The 6,000-nt window shown below is 33.9% G+C and overlaps 1 long non-coding RNA gene across 1 annotated transcript; it reads right to left on the bottom strand.

The window, feature by feature from the left end:
• Positions 1-1,954: 1,954 nt before the first annotated feature.
• LOC113115787 (uncharacterized) lies at positions 1,955-3,030 on the bottom strand. The gene is made up of 2 exons (XR_003293939.1): positions 2,927-3,030; positions 1,955-2,837 (listed from the first exon to the last, which is right to left on the bottom strand). It is a non-coding gene; the product is annotated as an uncharacterized LOC113115787 (long non-coding RNA).
• Positions 3,031-6,000: the final 2,970 nt, after the last annotated feature.

The raw sequence follows: 6,000 nt of genomic DNA, 5'->3' as shown, positions 1-6,000 counted from the left end.
TCAAAACAACTTCAGTTTTTTTGCCAATTTTCGCGCTCCTTGATAACGTGACGTCATCGATAAACAGTAAAGTGTAAATGTTAAGATTAAATAAATTAAGCAATTTCCAATCATCCATTGAAAGATTACCAACAAAACAGTCAAAAGCTATCATCTACAGATGAAGATTTGATTAAAAGCCCAAACTTTCATAAATAAGAGCACAAAAGAGTTATCATACCTGACCATACGTCGTCTGAAAACGGTAGAAATGCTAACAGACTTTTTCGAAGACATTAAACCATTCCTAAATACGGTGTACATTTTAGGACATCCTCAGATCTCAGTCATCAAATGAAAAGGCGTCATGCCTCAGACTAAAAGGCTTCAGTCATCGGACAAAACGGCATCGCGTCTCTGACTGAAAAGCTTCAGGTCTCAGGAAAAACGACGTCAGGTGTCAGGTCTCATACAATTAACGTTAGGCATCAGACGAAACAGACTCAGAAAAAAAGTCATCAGACGAAACGGACTCAGACAAAAAGTCATCAAACGAAAAGGACTCAGGTGGAGTATCGCGTTGCCCCGCCCCATGTGACGTCACACGCACGCCGTTCACAGGAAGTAGTAATGGTTGATTGATGGCAAAAGGAGGTAAGCAGCGTCTGATATTTTATATTTTAACAGTTTTATTCAAATGTTACACTAATTAAGTTATATAGGAAAGAGAACATGCTTTTCGAGAGTCTTGTGTGCACGTTTAAAAAGTTAGTTAGCCATATTGCAACTAGCCAGCTTTTATTTTGGCCAAGTAGTAAAATTACCCTTACGAAAAAAACATGATTTTACTATATATAAAAAAAACCACACACACACAAAATTAAATCATGGTATCCACAGATTAACCATGGTTTTGCTACTCACCATAGTTTAACCATGGTGTTTGTGGTAAAACTGTGGGTATACAAATGGTACGTTAGTCATTACACTAAAAAAACATGTTACTACACTTTTACTATAATAAAACCATGGTCACTTTACGTCTTGGTAAAGCAAATTCTTTCAAGTTATTAGATTGAAATCTTGGTCTAATTATAACATACCTGTATGAGTCTAACACCAGTTGTTGAATTAAATGATTTTGTAAATACAATGGTTCTGTCTTATAATTAAATATATATTTGTTTGTTTCAGTCAATCAAGTTATCGCTGACATTTTCTGGGTAAGCGTGGCTATGCTGAGCAGGACGATTACCTGGATTCACTACCCATTTAGATTTCCAGGCAACAAATAAGCTCCTCCATGCCAGAGAATTACTGTTCGTTCAATCAAAACCTGCATGTCATCCTGGACTGTACAGAAATCTGCTGTGAAAGCCCTACATCACTGAAACTCCACTCTGAAGTTATAAGTGCACTACCACATTCAAAGGTCTGGTTGGGGTAGCTCTGTGTGGTGCAGTGGAGATGTGGTTATGGCAGACAAGGGGTTCACTATTGAATATATGCTCTTCAGTATTGGTGCTAGACGGATCATTCCACCTTTCAAATGTGCCAAGCAGTTCAGCAAATACGACTGTGAAAAAACACAGGACCACTGCACGCCTCAGACTTCTGGTGGAAAGAGTGATTCGAAGGGTCAAGGAAATACACATCTAGGATTCTGTTCTGCCACTCACCTTGTCAGGAAGAATTAATCAGATCTGGCATAATTGCTGTTTTATGGTTTATTATCAGGGACCAATGTTTCTTGAGCAGTGAATCTATATTATTACAATAGTAGTGTTACAGTGTTAACATTTGATAGTAGTTTTTTATTTATTACATTTTTTTACCTTTTCAGTTAGTTGCAATGCATACCTACCACCATTAAATGTGTTTTTCCTTTTTTATTGTAATGTAAAATTGTATATTTTGTATAATGAAATTATTTAAATAAAATGTCCCTGAAAATAATTTCACAGACACAATGAAATAGTTGACAATGAAAAGTATTTTTATAATAACTCATGAAAAAAATCTTCTTTGTTATATCACACAATGTATCAAATGTAAATATACGCAAGTAGTAAAAGAATATGCATATCATATACATTACAGAAGATTTCATACAAAAAGTATTCACCTTGGTATGTACATTTATCTAATTAATAGCAAGTACAATATATTTATTGTTATAATTTGTGATGTATCTAATATGTTATCAAAGATCTACTACAAAATATGCTACATACTACTCAACTACATAAAGTATATATTTACTATGAATGTAAAAATAAATCTTAGGTTCATACTATAATATGAACAGAATCTGTCCATTCATACCACTGAAAGATACACATCCAGATAAACGTTATAACAGTACTTTCATTGATGTTATGAAGGCATCATCTCGCCAGATCATCTGTATTATGAAATCTGATTGTGTGTCAGTCACAAAGTCACACCAGTGTAGACCAGTCACTGCAGTCTGACCTTGTACCTGCCAGTAGTACTTATGGGTCTCTTTAAGTTTGGCTAGTCCTCTTTGAATTTTCATAAATGGAACCTGAGCAATGTTTTCAGCAGAGGTGCTTTTTACCTCCACTAGTCCAAACGAATGTTTCAGATGGATCATGCACTCGTCCGTCTGGCCAAATTTAAAATTACAGCCAAACTGAAAACCAAGCACAGTTAGTGGGGGGAAATTAAGATCAGGAACACCTGCAGCTATACGGGGACACTGGAATGAAAGTGGACTGCCAAGAGGTACAACTCTACTTTTGACATGCCCTCAAGTATTTGCGGCAGCAAAGGCTTGGGATTAATCTGACGTAGTTTTGCACCAGAAGCCAAGACATCAGCATCTGGAAGGGGACCTAAAGAAATGAACACAAATGATGAGTCATGAAGACATTAAGCTATAGCTGTGCGCACACTCACACACACAAACAGAGTTGTGAATTACCTGTGTAAGCCTTTTAATTGGGTAGACTTGGTTCCATTCTTCCCAACTGATTCTGGTTTCAGGACACAAAGTTCACTCGCTGCCTCTGGATGAACTCCCTTAATATAAAATGAATACAGTAATAGTTAAAGATTGTTTACTGATCTTGGGTGGTTTTCATTTATATATTTGTTACTTAATCTGCACTCTTGTTCATTATTAGTATATGATGTTTAAATGTTTACATATACTTTCTTTGAGTTAATAGTTTTCTTACCAATGCAGAAAAAAGAAAAATACATGCCTGTGCTCTTGGACGATGCCATCTCTGTGGCTCACTTGATTTTATTCATCTTCTTAGTTGTGTTTCACTCCAAGATAAAAGCATTAGATGCTGTAAACATTTTTTTTCCATTTGTATAAGGATATTGTATAACATCAGTGAAGAAGTACATTATCGATTAAACTTAACGGTAACACTTCCTATGAAGCCCGTATTTAAAACAAATTATAAGAGAATTCTTATGGCATTATGATGAATGCATAATGTATTAGAAAAAAAACTTTTTAATATGTCATATCATCTCATGAGTAATCATAACAACAGTTTTAATGTGTTATAATGTTTACTTATTTGTGGTTATAGCATTTAAGATTATGATTTATAATACGCAATGAATATAATGCATCCACTTAACTTACAATAGAATGTTTCCCTTAGATATAATACAAGTCTCATATCTTGGCATTGTTGTTTTGTTACTTTACTCAAAGCAGGCAAATACCACTATACATAATTACAACAATAATAATGAAAATAAAAATATTATTTTTCCTTAAACAACCAACATATCAAATATCTGATTAGATGAATGTGTAATATGGCACTTTTGATTTTAACAATATTTATTGTAATATCAATAAGATAGTAAGATACTGTATATATTTTAAATAAATAATGTCACGATATAAGACTTATAAACCATTATAAAGTTAAATAAGTATAAGTTTTATACGTATAATTGTTATAATTATTTATGAGATGAAACAACAGTTTTTCTATATTTAATGCATTGTGGTTTTATTATAGTAAAAGTGTAGTAACATTGTTTTTTTTAGTGTAATGATTAACGTACCATTTGTATAACCACAGTTTTACTACAAACACCATGGCTAAACTATGGTGAGTAGCAAAACCATGGTTAATCTGTGGATACCATGATTTAACTATATCGACCATGTGTTTTATTTATTTATTTATTTATTTATTTGTGGTTTTTGATAGTAAAATCATGTTTTTTTTCGTAAGGGTAATTTTACTACTTGGCCAAAATAAAAGCTGGCTAGTTGCAATATGGCTAACTAACTTCTTAAACGTGCACACAATACTCTCGAAAAGCATGTTCTCTTCCCTATATAACTTAATTAGTGTAACATTTGAATAAAATATAAAATATCAGACGCTGCTTACCTCCTTTTGCCATCAATCAACCATTACTACTTCCTGTGAACGGCGTGCGTGTGACGTCACATGGGGCGGGGCAACGCGATACTCCACCTGAGTCCTTTTCGTTTGATGACTTTTTGTCTGAGTCCGTTTCGTCTGATGACTTTTTTTCTGAGTCTGTTTCGTCTGATGCCTAACGTTAATTGTATGAGACCTGACACCTGACGTCGTTTTTCCTGAGACCTGAAGCTTTTCAGTCAGAGACGCGATGCCGTTTTGTCCGATGACTGAAGCCTTTTAGTCTGAGGCATGACGCCTTTTCATTTGATGACTGAGGTCTGAGGATGTCCTAAAATGTACACCGTACCTATAAAGTAAATAAACAACAGAATCGAGTCAAATACAAGTAAGAGAAGTGTCAACAACAGTTATAAGTAATATTTGTGTGATTTAATGGACTTAACTCACCTGAAAACAGTGAAATCAGCGAGAAACAGGGTGTTTCCTCGTGACATTTGCAGTGTTGCGCTCCGTTTCCATGGCAACTCCATCCGGTCCGCGCGCACGCCAATGAAAGCACGTCACAAATTAAAAGTCACACGCTTACGTTACATAAATAAACATATGAATAAACATATATGCCCCTTATTTTTTTTCTGTAAGAGGGGGCGCTATATTAGCTGTACAAATAGCTTGTTTTGCTGTTTACTGTTGCAAACTGCTGTATCTTACTATGTTATTTTTAATATATTGTCTTAATTATGAACGTACTGGTTTGTAGTGCAAACAGTTTTACCGTTTACTGCACTTTGTTCTTCGTTATTTCCCTATAACCATGACCATAAGTCTCACACATTCACATACAATTGTTTGGTGGATAGAATTAGATCACTACATAATTCAAAATGTCATTCAGTAATGATATTGCTAATTTAAAATTAATTTTGTAGTTCTATAGCCCAGTGCAAAATGCCAGGCCTGCACATAATAGTGGGACAAAGTGCAACTTTTATAGTTTAAGATTTTGTATTGTTGCTTTTACGAACACTCATATATGTATGTGTGTGTGTGTGTGTGTGTGTGTGTATAAGGTGCATCTTGAAGAAATGTGAATATCATGAAAAAAGTTAATTTTTTGTAACTTTTTTTTTATTAAAAAGTGAAATTTTCATATATTTCATATATTCTAAAGATTCATATTTTTTTTGATGATTAGAGCTTAATTTAATGAATGTAATTATTGCATTTAAAAGTATAAAAAAGGAGTTAAACAAATATTATTTAATTATTTAAAATTATTTTTAAATAAACTTTGTCCTGTGGTGTGACAGTACAGGTGTCACAATGGAGGACTTTTTTTTTTTTTTCACACCAAAGGACGTTTCAGCCTTTTCTGTCAATTAATGACCTTGCTATTCCAAGCTAACCTGTCATTAGTGGCAAGCAAGACACATTTGCAAACTTTTCTAGGATTATGTAGCTTAACATGCACTTTTTAATAAAAAAATATATATAATTTAGGGGTGTCATATTAATGCACAAGAAAGCATAAATAATTTGTAGTGGTTCCGAAAAAGTTCAAAGGACATGGTGTCACACCAGAGGACATGGTACAAAAATGTAAAAAAATCGAATAACATTGCAGCTT

The sequence above is a fragment of the Carassius auratus genome, chromosome 1, assembly GCF_003368295.1.
Source record: "Carassius auratus strain Wakin chromosome 1, ASM336829v1, whole genome shotgun sequence".
Classification (NCBI taxonomy): Eukaryota; Metazoa; Chordata; class Actinopteri; order Cypriniformes; family Cyprinidae; genus Carassius; species Carassius auratus.
This window is presented reverse-complemented; position numbering and strand designations above follow the sequence as displayed.